Source organism: Thamnophis sirtalis, unplaced genomic scaffold (genome assembly GCF_051295495.1).
Source record: "Thamnophis sirtalis isolate CommonGarterSnake01/CBP01778 unplaced genomic scaffold, rThaSir2_p1.2 scaffold_7, whole genome shotgun sequence".
In the NCBI taxonomy this organism is placed as follows: Eukaryota; Metazoa; Chordata; class Lepidosauria; order Squamata; family Natricidae; genus Thamnophis; species Thamnophis sirtalis.
In genome coordinates this window covers 86,114,692-86,134,045 of record NW_028261387.1, presented here as the reverse complement: position 1 = coordinate 86,134,045, position 19,354 = coordinate 86,114,692, and positions in this window count along the sequence as shown.

Sequence of the window (19,354 nt, the reverse complement as noted above, 5' to 3'; positions counted from 1 at the left end):
CCCTTGCAGGGCTCCTCCACTACATGTGCTTCAACATACAGACTTCTGGCCTCTGTTGAAACATCTCCAGCCAGTGGCATCCACAAAGAAAGGTCTATTAAATCACAAGTAGTGTTGCAGTTGAGGCCTTGTGCTTTTATAACATGGATTGGCAACCTATAGCTCCGGAGCCGCATGTGGATATTTCATCCCTCTGCTGCGGCTCTCTTGTCGCCAGTCGGCTGCATAATTGATAGGGCTTTCAATTAAGACAGGTAGAGGGAAAAGGATGTCCCGCTAGGAGGAGACTCTGGTGGGGGGAACCAGACTTTCAGTCGGCTCCAGAATTGAATGGGTGGGGGGGCCTTCCAGTTAGGACTTTTGCAGCTCTTTGAGCGTTTAAGGTTGCTGACCCCTGTTTTATAAGGATTATGTTTGTGATGACGATGAGGTGTGGTGGTGCAGTGGTTAGAATGCAGTACTGCAGGCTACTTCTGCTGACTGCTGGCTACCAGCAGTTCAGCAGTTCGATCCTGACCGGCTCAAGGTTGACTCAGTCTTCCATCCTTCCGAGGTAGGTAAAATGGGGACTCAGATTGTTGGGGGCAATAGGCTGACTCTGTAAACCGCTTAGAGAGGGCTGTAAAAGCACTATGAAGCGGTATATGTGCTATTGCTATTGCTATCCCATCATCATGGTGGGATTTTTACCCTCTCAAATTCCCACCGAGAGGGTCCTCTGCAAAGGAGGATCTACCACTCTACTGTTCATCACATCTTACCATGAGAAAATGTTTCTTCATGTCCAGTTTAACTTTATGAAGCCATGGTTTGTTGCCCTGACTTCTGGAGCAATTTTGAACAATTCCTCATCATTTTTTCTATATAGATCTTCAGAAACTCAACTATCCAATCTCCCACAGTATTCTCCAGGCTAAAAAAAAATTAGTGGAAGTTCTCGCTTCCAGACTTCTAATTTCTTGGATTGTTGGCCTCTGGCCATGGTGTAGTTAATTAATATCCATCCTAAAATATGCCCAAATCAGATACAACATCCTTAGTGTCAATCTGACAGAATAAACTTAATGGTGCTTTTGAATGAGTCTTGACTTCTGGCAACTGCCTGGACACCTCCCTGCAGTTTTCTTGGCATAGAAACATAATATTTTTTTAAAAAAAACCACAAGTGGTTTGCCATTGCCTTCTTCCTAGGGCTGGGAGAGAGTGACTGGCTTATGGTCACCCAGCTGCATTTGTGCCTAAGGCAGGATTAGAACTCTCAGTCTCCCAGTACCTAATCTTTAACCCGGGTGTCTGCAACCTGTAGTTCTGGAGCCACATGCGGCTGTTTCATCCCCTTGCTGTGGCTCCCTGTCAGCTGAACCCACCACTGGCTGGCCCCGCCCCTTGCCTTACCCTCCCAATCACTCCTCGCCTGGCCTGAGAAGGTAAAAATGACAGCGGGGGATGGAGACTCGTTCCGTATTCCAGACCAGGAATGAAACGCCCCTGTACCTGCCATATCTCACGGACGCTGCTTCTGGACCTTTTTGGTGCATCAGTCACTTGGGGAGACGCACGACTTGCTCTCTACCCGGAGACACTGGCCAGGCCCAGCTGTGGCCTACGCTCCAGGTCGTAATAGGCTCCAGGAGGACGGGACGCCATCTCCCCCATTGTGAAGCATGCAAAATTTTAATTGTGCTGTGCAAGGCGCTGCGAGATCAGCAGGCAGGCCTCGCCCACCCAGGTTTTGTGGCTCCCGGTGTTTTGTTTTCTGTGGGAAACAGGTCCGAATGGCTCTCTTGTGTGTTTAAGGTTGCAGATCCTTGCTTTAACCACTGCATCAGACTGGGTATACAGGATAGAAAGCAACAGTAATCTCTCCTGCATCCCACTTTATCTCATCTCATTTCAAACTGCAGTCCACCCAGATATCTAGATTGTGCTGTGCAGTAAACTGTCTAGGATGCTCTCTCCACTCCTTGGCATTTCTAGGGAATATTTCTCTCTTCATTTCCATCCATGCATTCCATTCACAAGGAACCTGGGTTTCAGCTATGCCATCTAAATCAAAGCCCCTCTACATTAAGACTTTTCCTATTTTATCACCTGTTCTGCAGTTTTTCCTATATATTATCCATGATGCATTTGTACAGAGATCCCGTAATCCTTGGGTTGCATTGTATCATGAGCCATGGCAGCGCAGTGGCTAGAGTGCAGTACTACGGGCTACTTCTGCTGCCTGCCGGCTGCCTGCAATTTGGCAGTTCAAATCACACCAGGCACCAAAAAAAAAGGTTAGCCATCACTGCCCTTAGCCTCTTACATTTTCTTCAACCGCCTGTGTCATTCGCTTCCCTGTGAGTGAGTTCGGTGCAGCAACTTACGTGGGAGGTCATTATTAAATCCAAGGCTGTGGATAATTGGGAAATTGAAAGCATGACCAGAGCATTGCCAAGAAAAGCTACCCAGAAATAGCTGTTGTGTTTTTAAAATGTCAACTTCGTCTATAGGAAGGCATTATTTTTGTGACTACAGTATAAACATTCCTAGAAAGAAAATTATTGCCCTTGTGTAACCTAAGAATTAACAGACACCCCATCAGCAGTGAACTTGGTTGATGAATAAGTGAACTTGGCACATATTACCGAAATGAGCTTGAGCAATGATGCTGAAGTCTCCTTTTTAGAGATCCGGTCCTCTGTAGTTCAGATCGGGTGGTTTTCCCTTCCCTTCCCTACCAGTTTGCAAATGGGTGCGTGTGTGCATGCACGCTCACTACGCTCGCACGTGCCTCATCCTTGCATGCCCTTAGTGTTCCGCACATGCGCTTTGCTCGCACGTATGCCATCTGTGCATGCGCCCGGCCACAAAAATGTCCCTATATAGGATGACAGAGCAATGAGGCTACCCTTTTTTTCCCTGGGTGTGGAAATCACGTGGTTGCATGCTGTCACATGCGCTCGTGTTTAGAAGTTTATTAACATTTATATGCCGCCCAATCCCGGAGGACTCCGAGCAGCTAACAATACAATAAATCAAAAAGAAAAGAAGAAAAGACAAGATAGATTAAAAAAAACACACCATGCACTCCATTTCTAAGTGGGGCTGGACCATATTTTGGGGTCAACAGCCCCAGGCCTGCCGGAACAGCCAGGTTTTAGTGGCTTTACGGAAGGCCGAAAGAGTGGGAAGGGACCGGATATCTGTGGGAAGATCATTCCACAGGGCCGGGGCAGCTACAGAGAAAGATCTCCCCCGAGTTGTTGCCAACCAGCATTGCCCGGTCGACAGCACCCGAAGGAGGCCCAATCTGTGCGATCTTATAGGTCGTTGGGAGGTATGTGGCAGGAGGCGGTCCCGTAGGTATCCAGGTCCCAAGCCATGTAGGGCTATACATGGCCCACACCCATAATGCAATGCCCCTCCCACGTGCCCCACCCCCTGTACATCCATGTGTGACATTCACACGCTCCCCTTACCCCACACGCATGTGTGTGTGACCCCCCCATGCTCAACCTGAATACTGCAATGTGCTCTACATGGGGCTGCCCTTGAAGAGCATCCGGCGACTTCAGCTAGTCCAGAATGCGGCCGCGCGAGTGATCGTGGGCGCACCACGGTTCGCCCACATAACACCGATCCTCCGTGAGCTGCGCCGGCTACCTGTTGATCTCTGGGTGCGCTTCAAGGCGCTACTAACCATTCATAAAGCCCTCCATGGTAGTGGATCTGACTATCTGAGAGACCGCCTTCTGCCAATTACCTCCCTTCGTCCCATCAGATCGCATAGAGTAGGCCTCCTCCGAATTCCATCCGCCAGTCAGTGCCGCCTGGCGACTACGCGGAGGAGAGCCTTCTCAGTTGCAGCTCCGACGCTTTGGAACGATCTCCCCGTGGAGATTCGTACCCTCACCACCGTCCAGGCCTTCCGCACAGCCCTCAAGATCTGGCTATCCCGTCAGGCCTGGGGATAAGACTCGAACCTCGCCCCACCCGAATGCTGAATGAATGTTGTGTTTTATCGGTTTACTTTTTTATTCACATTTTTTCTTTCTTTCTTGTGTTTTGTCTTACACTCCCTTCCCATTAATTGTAAGCCGCCCTGAGTCCCCTCAGGGAAAAGGGCAGCCTATAAATGTCAAATAAATGACTAAAAAAAAACAAAAAAAAACCTGCAGATGGGTGGGCAACATCACCCCCTTTTGGCCTCACATCCCAAAACAGCGCTAGGGGGAGGGAAAGCCTCCCGTCCCAAAACAGCGCTGGGGAGGGGGGAAAAGGCTCGCAATTCCAAACAGTGTTGGGGGGGGAATCTCCGGAGGTCTGGGAAGGCAGAAAGTGAGGAGAAAGGTATGCGCATGCATCTCCCACCTGCAGGATAAACAGAAAAATCAGCTGGCCGGCAGGTGGCTGCGTGCTGGGCAATGGCTCGCATGCCTGCAGAGAGGGCTCCATGTGCCACCCGTGGCATGAGTGCCATAGGTTTGCCATCATTAGCATAAATTTCCACTACCAGTTTGCGTGAACCAATACGAACTGGCTGAATACTACCTCTGGTTCAGATCCTCCATCAACCCTTAACTCCAAGGCTGAGATTCGGGGTAGCAATTAATATTAGAGAAACATGGCTGCTGTGGGTAGAGTGATATAAATGAATGGGTGAGAAATTGGGCAGTAAGGACAGAATTTGGTTATCCCTTGTCCACCAGCTCCTCTGCTATCCAGCAAGATCCCTTCCTCAGTTCCCCAATCTTGCCTGCAGGTTGAAATCAAAATCAAGTTTATTCCAGGTGAAGACCAGAGACCAGAAGCCTACGGGTTTAGTTTGAAGTTCCACCAGCTATTGGTGGTGGAGGACCTCAATCTCCATAACTTCAGGCCAGGTTTGTTGAAGTCTCCAGAATCTGTAGTCTCCATTCCAACTATGGGCTTTGTCTTAGATAATGTCACTGTCATGGTTCCGAGTAATTGTCCCAATCAATTCAGGATTCTGAGACTCTAGCTTTTCTCAAAAATCCATTTTATTGGGTTGGCTTGGTGGGTGTTGTTAGGAATATAATCTAACGGTTGGGTTGGCAATATATAAACCATGTAACAATGTTGTACCTGTTTCTTTAAATCATGCTGTAAAATGTGATTTGTTGCTGTTTTCCTCAATCGGCCATAAGAGGGAGCCAGAACGACTGTTAGCTCTCTGTTCATTAGATCCTAGGCTGATCTGACCTGAGTGTTTTGGAAACTGGCTGTTAGAAAGTGCCGTGAGCTATTGTAAGTTTTGCAACTGCTAGCAAACTTTTGAGTACCATACTGTTTGTATGATTATGGACTATGTTATTTGGATTAGGCCTTAACTGAAAGACATTGATGACTGACTGTCTTATCCATCTAGGACTGTTTGATGGACTCTGATATCTCTATTTCCACGAAAGTAAAAGCCTATTTAAACTGCATTGTCTCCGTATGCTGGTTTGTGTGTTCTCCAACACAACTCTAACAACGCTTCGCTGAACGTACTTGCTCTCCCAACGGGGAGCTTACCTAATAGGTGTGTCAGGGGAAGGATACTGTGAAATTCCCATTCCCTCCCCACTCCTGGGGCCAGCCAGAGGTGGTATTTGCCGGTTCTCTGAACTACTCAAAATTTCTGCTACCGGTTCTCCAAAACTTGCTGAATGTCACCTTCCTGTCTGTCTTTTGGAACAATGGCTGCGTGATCTAGATATGAAGGAAATCAGTTGACTCCTTTATGAGAGTCAGACTGCTTCTTCCTGTACCCGAAGGTCAGACAAGGAATAACAGATGGAAACTGATCAAGGAAAGATTCAACCTAGAAATAAGGAATACTTTTCTGACAGAGAGAACAATCCACTAATGGAACAGCTTTGACTTTGGAAGTTGTGGGAGCTTCATCCCTGGAGGCTTTCAAGAAGAGACTGAACTGCCATCTGTCAGAAATGGTTTAGGGTCTCCTGCTTGAGCGGGCGGTTGGATTAGATGACCTACAAGGTCCCTTCCAACTCTGTTAAACTAAACTTCATCTAGAAGTTTTTTGCCACCTAGAATAAATGGACCATTCTAGATGCCTAATGGATCAGAAGGAATTCCAGAAAATTATTAGATTCCCCCCCACCCCCCATCCAATGTTCTGGTAGACAGTTTTACTAGGCACCTGGTAAAATCCTTGAATTCGGAAGTTGCAAGGATGCTTGCTGTGTTTATTCCCTATTGCTTAATGTGATGCTCTGTATTTCAAGGGTGTGCAGCCTCGTGTGGAGAAAAGGTCTTTTATGCCTGCTGACAGAGCAGGAGTGGGATTTTTTCCCCCCTAGGGTGAGCCACGCTTAGTGCCCTATCTGCAACTCATATCAGTGTGACCAAGATCACCATGATATCAAATAAATGGGATTACATGTTCTGCCCTGAATTTAGGATATTTAGGAATGAAACATCATCCCAGCAGATATCAGCATCTAACAAACCTTAAAAAACCTAAGTGAGGTTACATTTGGCTAGTATTTGGATGGAAGATCACTAGAAAACTCCAGGACCTATAAGCCCGTGATGGCAAACCTATGGCAAGCGTGCAACAGGTAGCACGCAGAACCCTCTACGGGCATGCAAGCCTAGCTCAGCTACATTGTACATGTGTGTGCGCCCCATGACAGCACATTTTTGCACCCAGGAGGCTGCAGGGAGGCCCAAAATGGGGTGCAGGGAGGCAGCACAGGTCCCCCCCAGCTTATTTTTGCTCCCATGATCTTGCTGGGAGGCCTACCAGGCCCACAATGGTGCATATTGGGGAGGGGGAGTTTGCGTGCTCATGCACGGGGGAGATGGGTGCGCATGGGAAGGGTCAAATATTCATGCAGGGGTTGAGGGAGTTCAGAGTGGCATGCATATTCAGAGGGTAGGGGGATGACGAAAAGGTTAGCCATCACTACTATAAGCCGTTAAGAAAATAAGAATTGTGGGGATTTTAAAGAAAAATCCTAAACGACAACCCTGGCAAACTACTTCCATATTGATTCAAGAAGACCTCACGGACATGGACACGTGATCACCGCACCACCATCACAACACACAAAATGTGTTGCCATTTTGTGTCCTATTGCCCACATGCATGCAATAGTGTGTGCAACTGCACCTATATGCAATGCATGTGTGACACCACCATGCCAACGGGCCCCGCGTCCTATTGCTTAGCCTGCATCCTATCGCTTAGCCTGCGTCCTACCGCTTAGCCTGCGTCCTACCGCTTAGCCTGCGTCCTACCGCTTAGCCTGCGTCCTACTGCTTAGCCTGCGTCCTACTGCTTAACCTGCGTCCTACTGCTTAGCCTGCGTCCTATTGCTTAGTCTGCGTCCTATTGTTTAGCCTGCGTCCTACTGCTTAACCTGTGTCCTATTGCTTAGCCTGCGTCCTATTGTTTAGCCTGCGTCCTATGGCTTAGCCTGCGTCCCATTGCTTAGCCTGCGTCCTATTGCTTAGCCTGTGTCCTATTGTTTAGCCTGCGTCCTATGGCTTAGCCTGCGTCCTATTGCTTAGCCTGCGTCCCATTGCTTAGCCTGCGTCCCATTGCTTAGCCTGCGTCCTATTGCTTAGCATGCGTCCTATTGCTTAGCCTGCGTCCTATTGCTTAGCCTGCGTCCTATTGCTTAGCCTGCGTCCTATTGTTTAGCCTGTGTCCTATTGCTTAGCCTGCGTCCTATTGCTTAGCCTGCATCCCATTGCTTAGCCTGTTGCGTGATCCCAGCCAATTGTAGCTTGTCCAATAGACCAGGGCTTAGCATTAGGATTCACAGCTTGGTGATCTGGATGCTCCATGCTACTACTTTAGCCTTTGTAATTTTCTTTTTACCTGGACAGGAGAAGATCCATCTGAATCAGTCCCTGGACTGCAGCCATTCATTGGTTTTATTTTCTAAACCTGCTTGAGGCTCTTCAAGGCATTTTCTTCAATAAAGTTAATTTTCAGACATTGGGCATAGTTCTTTCCCTTTTTTCTTAATTTTTTTTAAAAAATCCATAAAAAAAATAGGGTCGAGAAGAGTAAGGACCCTGGGAAGTGCCCATCTGCCCAGAAACAAGATGAACGTTTATAATGTGAGGAAGTTTACCGTTTTATATGAGTCCCTGCAACAAAAATTTCAAATGTACCCATTGACTGGAAAGAGTTGACGACCCTCGGCTTGGCCCAAGATATGGACACAGAGGCTAAAATGGGATTGGAGGCTAAAATACACGAAGAACAGCTGCAGGAATTGGGTATGTCTAATTTAATGAAAAAAAGGACTACAAGCAGTGGTGAATTCTTACCGGTTCAGCCGAAGTGATAGTGGTTTGGCGGCCAGGGTCGCTGGAACCGGCAGTGACCCAGGCCTGCCATGCCCCGGAACTGGTTCTCCATCTTGTTTTTCAGTTCTGCACATGGACAGAACAATTTTTATTATGCTGCGCATGCATGCACAGCACGCATCAAGCATGCACGCACACACGTAGCACACCCACGAGCGAACGGACAGTATTGGCTCCCAGAACCCATCCCTGATTACAAGGGATAACATAGCAGGGTTCCAATATCGCAGAGGTTGCCACAAAGAAGAGCAGATCATGCTATTCTCCAAAGCCCCTGAGGGTAGAACAAGAAGGAATGGGTGGAAACTCATCAAGGAGAGAAGCAACTTAGAACTGAGGAGGAATTTCCTGACAGTTAGAACAATTAATCAGTGGGACAGGTTTCCTTCAGAAGCTGTGGGTGCTCCATCAGCGGAGGCAGAATATTATATTTCCATAAAGGAGAAATGGAGAAACATGTGTTTAGAGGCAGGAAGCAGCCCCCAAGTCTTTCTTAATAGCCCACAGCAGATGCCAGTCCTTAAAAGATAAGGAGCTTATTGAAAGAGGATGACAACTATTTAGGTAGCTCTGTTCATAAGCAAAGCAAATACTAAAGGGAGAAATCCATCCAAGACAGGATATTTTGATTGCAGGAAGTGGGTGATGTCTAGTTTAACAAAAAGAAGGACTAGGGGAAACATGATTGCAGTGTTCCAATATCTCAGGGTTTGCCACAAAGAAGAGAGAGTCAAGCTATTCTCCAAAGCACCTGAGGGCAGGACAAGAAGCAATGGGTGGAAACTGATCAAGGAGAAAAGCAACTTAGAACTGAGGAGGAATTTCCTGACAGTTAGAACAATTGATCAGTGGGACAGGTTTCCTTCAGAAGCTGTGGGTGCTCCATCACCGGAGGTTTTTAAGAAGAGATTGCAGAGCCATTTGTCTGAAATGATACAGGGCAGGGATGGCTAACCTTTTTGTCATCATGTGCTGAAAGTGCACATGTGCGCCTGTGACCCACCCATTCTCCCCTGCCCCCATGCACATGCGCGCTATTCCCCCCTCGCCCAATTTTGGGGTTGCAGGTTGATGCAGGACGCTTTCCATGCCCAAAATAGGGCACAAGGGAGGGGCTCATGTGGTTTCCCCGTGCCCCGTTTTGGCTTCCAGGTTGGTGTAGGAGGTCTTTTGTGCCTGGAAGGCCTCCTGCACCAACCTAGAAGCCAAAATGGGGGCACAGAGGTACTGCACAAGACCCCAAAATGCAATGCGAGTGCCCCCCGTGCATGCACCCCCCATTGTGCATGGATGCACACACCCCACGCATTCATGCAGAGACCCAAAGACCAGCTGGCTTGTGGGGGGCACACACTAGTGATGGGTTCTGGCCGGTACGGCCCGATACAGGCCACCTGTAATACCCGGGAGCAGCTGACAGCATACCGATATGGTGGCTCGTTTGGCCCACCTGCCCCCTTGCGTTCTATACCATTTTTTTAAAACAACCAGCCAATTGCGCACATACGCACAGCGCGAGCTCTGACAAGCAGCTGGGTGTCGTAGGGGCGTTGGAGTGTGCATGGGTGCACAGCATGTGTGCACAAAAGGATGCATGGCATTGTGAGCATCGTACCAGTAGCAATGGGAAGAGGAACCCACCACTGGCGCACACACATGTGCAATGGAGCTGGGCTGGGACAACAGCTGGCATGCCCACTGAGAGGGTTCTGTGTGCCACCTGTGCCACCTGAGCCATAGGTTCACCATCATGGGTATAGGGTTTCCTGCCTGAGCAGAGGATCGGGGATTGGGCAGGGAATTGGATTAGAAGACCTCCAAGGTCCCTTCCAAGTCTGTTTTCCTGTATTTGTGCTGATAAATAAATAAAGGGAGACTATTTCAAGCTATTTCGCTCTCATCAGCTAGCCATACCCTTACTGGGAATCGAACCTGTGTGTCTTGCATCTTAGGCAGATGTGTTAACCACTAAGCCACAGACTTCGACTAAGCCACGGACTTCGACTCCTTATATATATAATTTCATTTCTCAACACCAAAATTTCATTCCATCCCACTTAATTTCAGGTGTCTTGTTTCTGCTTTTCCCATTTTCATGCATGGGAGCTCTTTATAGGCTGGCTTAAAAGGAATGGGCCCAAGAGCATTAAATGTCTCCTAATGAGGGTGGGATACACTGGGTGTTTTCTTATTGTCTGCTTTATTCTTCACTGTACCGCATATGTTGGGGTTTTATAATCCCTTCACATTACCAGCATTGTAAAAGGCACAAATTAAGTTAGTCCAGATTCCTGGAGTTGCCCTGCGTGTCACGGAGAAAGACAATTTAGCGACATCTAACTGTGCAAAGCAACGCCGAACGCTGTTGTGCTCGGGGAAGCGAGGTTTTCATCTCAGAAATGATTAGGTTAGCCCATTTTAGTTCTTATTTATGCACTGCGGTGTAATGTTCTGTACAAGGAATAAGGGGTGTCGGGAGGGGGGCTGGTTTTAGAGGAAACAAACCCCAACATCGCTAGGAGAAAGCACAGCGTGAGCCGACGCTTGGAACAGCTTCCTTAAAGAAAAGCTACTTGCTGACGGCAAGGCAGGGAAGTCAATCGTTTTTGCTGAATTTGAAATGTTTTGAATAGAGGTGGGGGGGGGGGGAGATGCTAACGCAGATTTAGATAAGTATTGCTCTGCTAAGCCCAACTAGAAATACACACAGAAGCTGCAGCTGCTGCATTTTTAAAGAAGGACAGAGATTTGTTATATTATTTTTTTCCTCCTCCCCAATGGTATAGCTTTCCTCTTTGATGGGAAAATGAGAGCTGATGGATGTTGCTAGATGTTGCCACTGTGTAAATGAAGAAGAGGGTCAAGGCAAGCCCGGGTTTGCAAGCCACCACAAACTCTTAGGGTTTTTTTTCAAGGCACAAGGGTCAGAGGTGGTATTCAGCCAGTTCTGATAGGTTCTGTAGAACCGGTAGCGGAGAATAGTTTGGAGAACCGGCAAACAGGCTGGCCTTGCCCCCGCTGCCTCTCAGCCTCCCAGCTGATCTTCTTTTCATGCCCTGAATAGGAGAACGGAGCTGGAAAGCAGGTTAGTGGGGTGGGGAGGGAATGGGGATTTTTCAGTAACCTTCTCCTGCCACGTCCACGAAGCCACATGCACAAAGCCACACCACGCCCACAAAGCCCTGCCCACGGAATCGGTAGTAAAAAAGTTTTGAATCCCATCACTGACAAGGGTTGACTTGAAGGTTTTGTCCAGTTGCCCAATGAGTTCCCTTTGCTTCTCTGCCTTTATTTGTTTGTTTGTTTGTTTGCTTTATTGACCACCCATCCTGTATCCAATTACTTTGAGTGGCTTAGAGTGTAAGGCAGTGGTGAAATTCAATTTTTTTTACTACCAGTTCTGTGGGTGTCACTTGGTGGCCCGGTGTGGCTTGGTGGGCGTGGCTTGGTGGGCATGGCAGGGGAAGGATACTGCAAAATCCCCATTCCCACCCCACTCTACGGCCAGCCAGAGGTGGCATTTGCCAGTTCTCTGAACTACTCAAAATTTCCGCTACCAGTCCTTCAGAATCTGTCAGAATCTGCTGGATTTCACCCCTGGTGTAAGGGATTTCTTGCATTTTAAGAAGCTAATAAAGGAGAATATTTATAGCTCAGGGTTGACATGAGGGGGTCCTTGGTGCTCTCTGAGCTTCCTTGTTTTCTTGCAGATGTAGTTGCACTCCTTACTAGCACTAGTGATGTTACCTAGTTTGGGTAGTGAAACATCTGCAAGAAAACAAGCAAGCTCAGAAAGCACCAAGGACCCCTCATTACAGGAAGCTTCAGGGCCTCTCATTAAAGAGTGGTAGATCTGGTTCAGAGGTAGCATTCAGCCAGTTCTGACAGGTTCTGGACAACTGGTAGCAGAATTTTTGAGTAGCTCGGAGAACCGGCAAATAGGCTGGCCCTGCCCTGCTGCCTCCTAGTCTCCCAGCTGATCTTCTTTTGTTGCCCTGAACAGGAGAACGGAGCTGGAAAGCAGGTTATTGGGGTGGGGAGGGAATGGGGATTCTGCAGCATCCTTCCCCTCCACACCCACAAACCATGTCACGCCCACCAAACCAGGCACACAGAACCAGTAGTAAAAAAAAAATTAATCCCACCACTAGTCTGGTTGTCTGCTAAGTGAAAGGGTCTCAGAGTGGATGGCACTGCAGTTGCCTTCTGGAGTTTGTGCCAAGAAACAGCCAGATCTGGAGTAAGCCAAAAAGGGGTGAAAGACCAAAACACCTCCCTGCCAGCAATCAGCACCCAGATGAGCATAAATTCAAGGTCAAATTCTACCAACCATCAACAGACTATCACAACCATATGGAATCAGCATAGCATAAAAGCCAACTGAAGCCATGAAAAGCATCCTAAGTAAACCAAAAGACCCACCTGTCAGGCCTGGAAGCCATCTTTTGCATTGGGCCTTCAGGCCTGCCACATTTAATGCTGTGGGAAATTGGGAAGGGGATTACATGGAGGTTGGGAGATACAGTATATAATAACATTCCTTTCTCAGAGAGTCAAGGACGTTTTGCCCTGCACCTGGAAAGGTATGACTGAGAGGCATCACCAGTTGGGATGGTTGGATCATGGGATCGTGGGTGCTGGGCAGGGACTTGAACTTTCCTTTGGGTGAGGAAAACCTGGAAGCTTTCAGATTCAGGTTTTCCCAGATATACCTATAGGACATCTCTAATAAAATGGGCCTTAGAGGAATTTCAAGCCTCAGAGTCTTCTTTCATTGGGGTGTCACTTGGAACCCTGACACAAGCAGCCCCAGAAGATAAAACAGGAATAATCTACAACAGGGGTGTCAAACTTGTGATGTCATGTCGTGTGATGTATTACAACTTTTTCCCCCTTCACTAAACCAGGGGTTGGCATAGCCAGTGTGTGTCACATCCGGCCCAGGGCCCACGAGTTTGACACACCTGATCTACAACATAGAGTGCAATAACTGAAACAAACACTACATAGGACAAAGAGGCAAGAGACAGGCAGAATGCATCCATGAACACCAACTAGCAGTCAGAAGACATGACAGAAATGCTTTAAGTTCGCAAACTCCAAGATTTAACATCAGACCAACAATCAAGAAGTAAACAATACCCCAATCAAGAAACTGCCAAAGAAGCCAGCAGTAAACAGTCCAAGCAAAGAATCTCTTAAGGGCACCTCCACCAACACTGACAGGCTGAGCCACTAGCTCAGGAGTCCCCAACCTCCAGTCTGTGGACCAGCACTGGACCGTGGCATTCCAGAAACTGGTCTGCGCAAACAAGCAAAGGCCCACCCATGGATGCAGGCAGCACATGAAACCATGTCCCCACCCCCAGTCTGCGGAAAAAAACTGTCTCCATTGAACAGGTCGCCAGTGCCCAAAAGTTTGGGGAACCACGACACTAGATAGAATATAAATTGACAGCTCGTCTGCCTGGAATCCACACAGCATATTGGACATTGATACGATTGAGCGGGTCCAGAGGTATTTCACGAGAAGAGTGCTCCAGTCCTCTGCTCACAACGGAATCCCTTATGCCACCAGGTTTGAAATTTTGGGCTCAGACAATCTGGAACTGTGGCACTTGGGGTCAGACCTAAGCATAGTACACAAAATTGTCTGCTACAACATCCTACCCGTCAACGACTACTTCCACTTCCACCTCAACAATACACAGGCAAACAATCAATACAAACACAAGGGAAAGCGCTTCCAAACTTGATTGCAGAAAATTCAGACTTCAGCAACAGAGTGGTCAACGCCTGGAATGCTCTACCCGACTCCATTGTTACATCCTCAAATCACAGCTTTAACCTGAAACTGTCTAGGGGGCATGTATAACAGAGGTGGGTTCCTACCTAGAACCGGTTCGTCAAATCTACCGAACCAGTTAGAAGAGGTTCCACCAGTGGACCCGGAAAGCAGGCCACACCTACAAAAGAGGTTCCAAAATTTTTTGAAACCCACCACTGGTCCTTGGATACGATTATTCTACACTATCATGCTCATATTTATAAAACTCAGTGCCTCTGGTGAAAGGTAAGGATGACTACTGCGTTTGTGGTGCAATGAGAAGTTGTTTTAACGCAAACCAAAGATGCCTTTTAAAAAACAAGTTTACATCATATTCTTATGGATGCCAGGGCTGTGTATGAGGTAATTTAAGGTAGTTCTGACAAGTGTCGTCGGCATCTTCATATCCGGTCACATGGGGGGCAAGCCACTCCCATCCGGTCACATGGGTGGCAAGCCACTCCCACAAAGGAGGCCACACCCACAGAGTAGGTTCGAACAATTTTTGAAACCCACCACTGATGTATAAGTTCACCAGCTTGCCTACTGTCCCTGTCCTACTGTCCCCATTGATAGGTACTCATTTCCCCCATTCATGACCCTGCTCATACTTAGACCTGCTATCTTGTATATGTTTGACAAACTAAATAAATAAAAATAAATAAATGTTACTTAGTTTGGGCAATGAAACGTCTGCAAGAAAACAAGCAAGCACAGAGAGCACCACATCTACTCTCAGATCTGGAGTAGTGTTGGAAGTCGTTCCACTTTGCCTATGCAAAGCTAGTTTGTTTTAAACAGATGTGACTCCTGTCATTCCCTCCGTTACTGGTGAACCTCCTGGATGATCCTGATTCACGGTGTAAGTCCCTCTGCACCAGCTGCAGAATGGCTACTTGTTTGTGGCTCAGTGTGTGTTAGGGCAACCTTTTTGGAGGTTGATAAACCATGATCTGCAGAATCCACATTTTTAACCCACCCACCCCCCGAATCACTCCAGAGCATTATGCCTAAATGAATCTCAATCATTTATCTCCAGCCATATGGTGGTTCCTTTCCCCCCCCCCCCTGCCTCTTAAAATCTTCCCACTCCTCTTCCAAGGAAGCTTCATCAGAACATTGTCCAATCTGGAGATGTCATTACTATTTCTTGCTGCTGTCTCCAGATTCAGTGCAATATGCCCCCTCCTGGTTTATGAGTTCCTGCCTTGTGAGATAAGTGTGGCTTAACTCCTTGCTCTGAGCATCTTCAGGAGGAGAAAAAAAACTATTTGCAAATCATTGAACAGTCATCATCCATGCAGCCTGGTAGCTAACAGATGATTTTGGTCTATTAAATAAATAACAGGTGAAGATTGTTAAAGTGATGCCCACTATCAGCCTATATGAACCCAGCCAGTCGTGGCTTAGTCCACAAACTAACACTAAGCAATTCAAGACATAAAACAATGTGGGTACTATGGTAGGAGCTTCCGTAATCCCACTAAGACCACATGGTGGAATGGTTGAAGGGAGATATTTAAGAGCCATGGTGGTGCAGTGGTTAGAATGCAGTATTGCAGGCTAACTCTGCTGAATGCCAGCAGTTCGATTCTCACAAGTTCAAGGTTGACTCAGCCTTCCATCCTTCTGAGGTCAGTAAAATTAGGTCCCAGATTGTTGGGGTGCAAGAGGCTGGCACTATAAACCAGTTAGAGAGGGCGGTAAAGTACTGTGAAGAAGTACATAAGTCTAAGTGCTGTTGCTGTTGCTAGTAAGTAACTCCCTACATTGTCAGAAGATGCTTTTTGAAGACGCAACTTAATAGCAATAGCAATAGCAGTAGACTTATATACCGCTTCATAGGGCTTTCAGCCCTCTCTAAGCAGTTTACAGAGAGTCAGCATATTGCCCCCAACAATCTGGGTCCTCATTTTACCCACCTCGGAAGGATGGAAGGCTGAGTCAACCCTGAGCCGGTGAGATTTGAACCGCTGAACTGCTGATCTAGCAGTAGCCTGCAGTGCTGCATTTAACCACTGCGCCACCTGGCTCTTAACTCCTGGAAAAGCACCTTTTGGGACAACTATGACCTGGATGACTGAGAATCTCTACAGACTGATTCCCATAAGAATTCAGAGATGCCATGCTATGGTACAGTGATGGCTAACCTTTTTCTAAAACTGTGCGCATTCACGCTATCATGCATGCATGTGTGCCCCCCACCTCTGCATGTGGGAGCAACACCCCCCATGTGCATGCATGAGAGACCCCCACATGGCTTTCCTGAAGCCTGGGGCGGGCAAAAAACAGCCAAATGGCCCAACTGGAAGTTCGGGAATGAACTTCCGGTTGTGCCTGTTTTTCTCCCTTTCTAAGCTCTGGAGGCTTGCTTGAAGCCTGGAGAAGGTGAAAACGGCCTCCCCCAGCCCCTGGAAGGCTGAAAATCAGCTGGCTGGCACGCACATGTGCACCGCAGCTGAGTGCTGGCATGCCAGCACATATGGCTCTGCATGCCATCTGTAGCACGCATGCCATAACTTTGCCATCATGGTTATAAGGACAATATGAACTCAACAATGATGATATTTTGGGTCACAATGTCATTGTGCAAATGTTATGATGTTATTTGGGTCATTTATGAGTTGACATTAGCATGCACAGGATGCCACTTGTCCACCTTCCCGCTCTGCAGGCTCCGGCATGAAGCGGTCACAGAAATGGTCCATGCATTCCTGAAGAGGAGAGGTCAGGACTATTTGAACCATGTATTTGATCTAGCCTCATTCCTTGTAGGTTTCCCTGATCTTCTGCCCCATTACCCAGGTGCATAGAAGAGATTGCACCAGAGTTCTCTTTGTGGGACTGTTTTGTGCAAATGTAGCAAAGGGATTTACTTAATCAATTCAGCTTCCTGCAAAATTACATTAAAGATCCACAAACCTGTCATTAAACATCAGACATGGCTGCACGGATACCATTAACACGTGCTTTTTTTTCCTGCTGATTCCTTGACATGGAATGGCCATCATTGGCATTTAGCCAAAGTAGGTTGCAACCATATACACATGTTTCATAATAATGGAGGCATATTCTAGGATACATACCAAAGAAATCTATTAATCCAGACTCATCTTGCATTAAAAAAAAGATCATATTCACCCTGGAAATAATCTAATTAAACAGCCTCTTTTTTGTGCCTCCATACTTTGGTCCAGTGGTGGGTTCCAGATCCTGTTGCAATCAGTACGGTGCAACAGGGCCAGGCGCCCACCACATGAATGCATGCAGTGCACATGCATACATGTGCAGCGCATAATAGCAATAGCAATAGCAGTTAGACTTATATACTGCTTCATAGGGCTTTCAGCCCTCTCTAAGTGGTTTACAGAGTCAGCATATCGCCCCCCACAGTCTGGGTCCTCATTTCACCCACCTCGGAAGGATGGAAGGCTGAGTCAACCTTGAGCCGGTAAGATTTGAACCGCCGAACTTCAGCTAGCAGTCAGCTGAAGTGGCCTGCAGTACTGCACTCTAACCACTGCGCCACCTCGGCTCCTTAGTACACACATCTGTACTTACTGCTCCTGAGGCTCCAGCTGCTCGGCGGAGTATCACACAGGAACCGTATGCTCCGTGTGCGGAAGCCCTGAAAACTTCAAATACCAGTAAGGAGCTTGGGTGGGTGGGTGGTAAGGTTGGGTGGGTGGGTGGGTGGATGGTAAGAGCCGAGGTGGCGCAGTGGTTAAATGCAGTACTGCAGGCTACTTCAGCTGACTGCAGTTCTGCAGTTCGGCTGTTCAAATCTCACCGGCTCAGGGTTGACTCAGACTTCCATCCTTCCGAGGTGGGTAAAATGAGGACCCAGATTGTTGTTGGGGGCAATATGCTGACTCTGTAAACCGCTTACAGAGGGCTGAAAGCCCTATGAAGCGGTATATAAGTCTAACTGCTATTGCTATTGCCCTCCGGAGCACCATACCGGAATGATACCTGGTGCTCCCGGCAGGCACTGGTATGCCTGTATCAGGGCGTACCAGTCGTAACCCAGCACTGCTTTGGTCTGTCACAGGAATCAGCCTTGCAGAAATGTGACATGTTACACTTTTATTGGTGCAAAAGCAAAATACCACCTCTGACCCCAGTTCGTGTGACTGGTAGTGATGGTAGCGTGAGGCTCCACCTCCCCACCCACATGTCATCACAGACCTTCTGCGCATGTGCTCCCACTACCAAACCGGTAGTGAAGATTAAAAAAAAAACCCTACTATTACTGGTGCAAAGAAGTAAGAAGATGAGCAGAGTTTGACCAGCATGCTTTGTGCTATGGGGTTCCCTATTACAATATATATTGTCACCCGCGCACAGACATACACACAATTGCAGTGTCCCAGAGTCATGTGATCACCATTTCTAGCCTTTCTAAACTTCGCCGCCAGCTTCCAAGGAGCAAACTCAATGTGGAAAGCAGTATACTCTTAACAACCAAAAGATTCACCTAATACAGCTAATCCTCAACTTAACAGCAATTCATTTAGTGAGCCTTCGACACTGGAAAAAAATGACTTATGACCACTTTTCATGCTTATGACACTTACATCATCCCTATGTGATTTACATTCAGGTGCTTGACAACTGACTCACATTTATTGTGACGGTTGCAGTGTCTTGGGGTCAATCCAGTGGTGGGATTCAGCCAGTCTGCACCCATTCGGGAGAACCGGTTGTTAACTTTCTAAGCAGTTCAGAGAACTGGTTGCTGGAAGAAATCTCCTTTTGTTTCTTTCCACTTTAAAGGGCTAATCCTGTAAGGAAGACAGGAAGGAAACATTCTGGCATTGTTTCTAGCCTAATCTTTGTTGCCCTGCTTACAGAAACTGCCTCTCTGTTAACCCTCATTACATTGTAACAGCTAAGCAATAGCAATAGCAGTAGACTTATATACCGCTTCATAGGCCTTTCAGGCCTCTCTAAGCGGTTTACAGAGAGTCAGCATATTGCCCCCAACAATCTGGGTCCTCATTTTACCCACCTCGGAAGGATGGAAGGCTGAGTCAACCCTGAGCCGGTGAGATTTGAACCGCTGAACTGCTGATCTAGCAGTAGCCTGCAGTGCTGCATTTAACCACTGCGCCACCTTGGCTCATAAGGCGAAGCGCCCATCAACCTGAGTGATGTTGAGTTGGCCACACCCACCCAGTCACATGA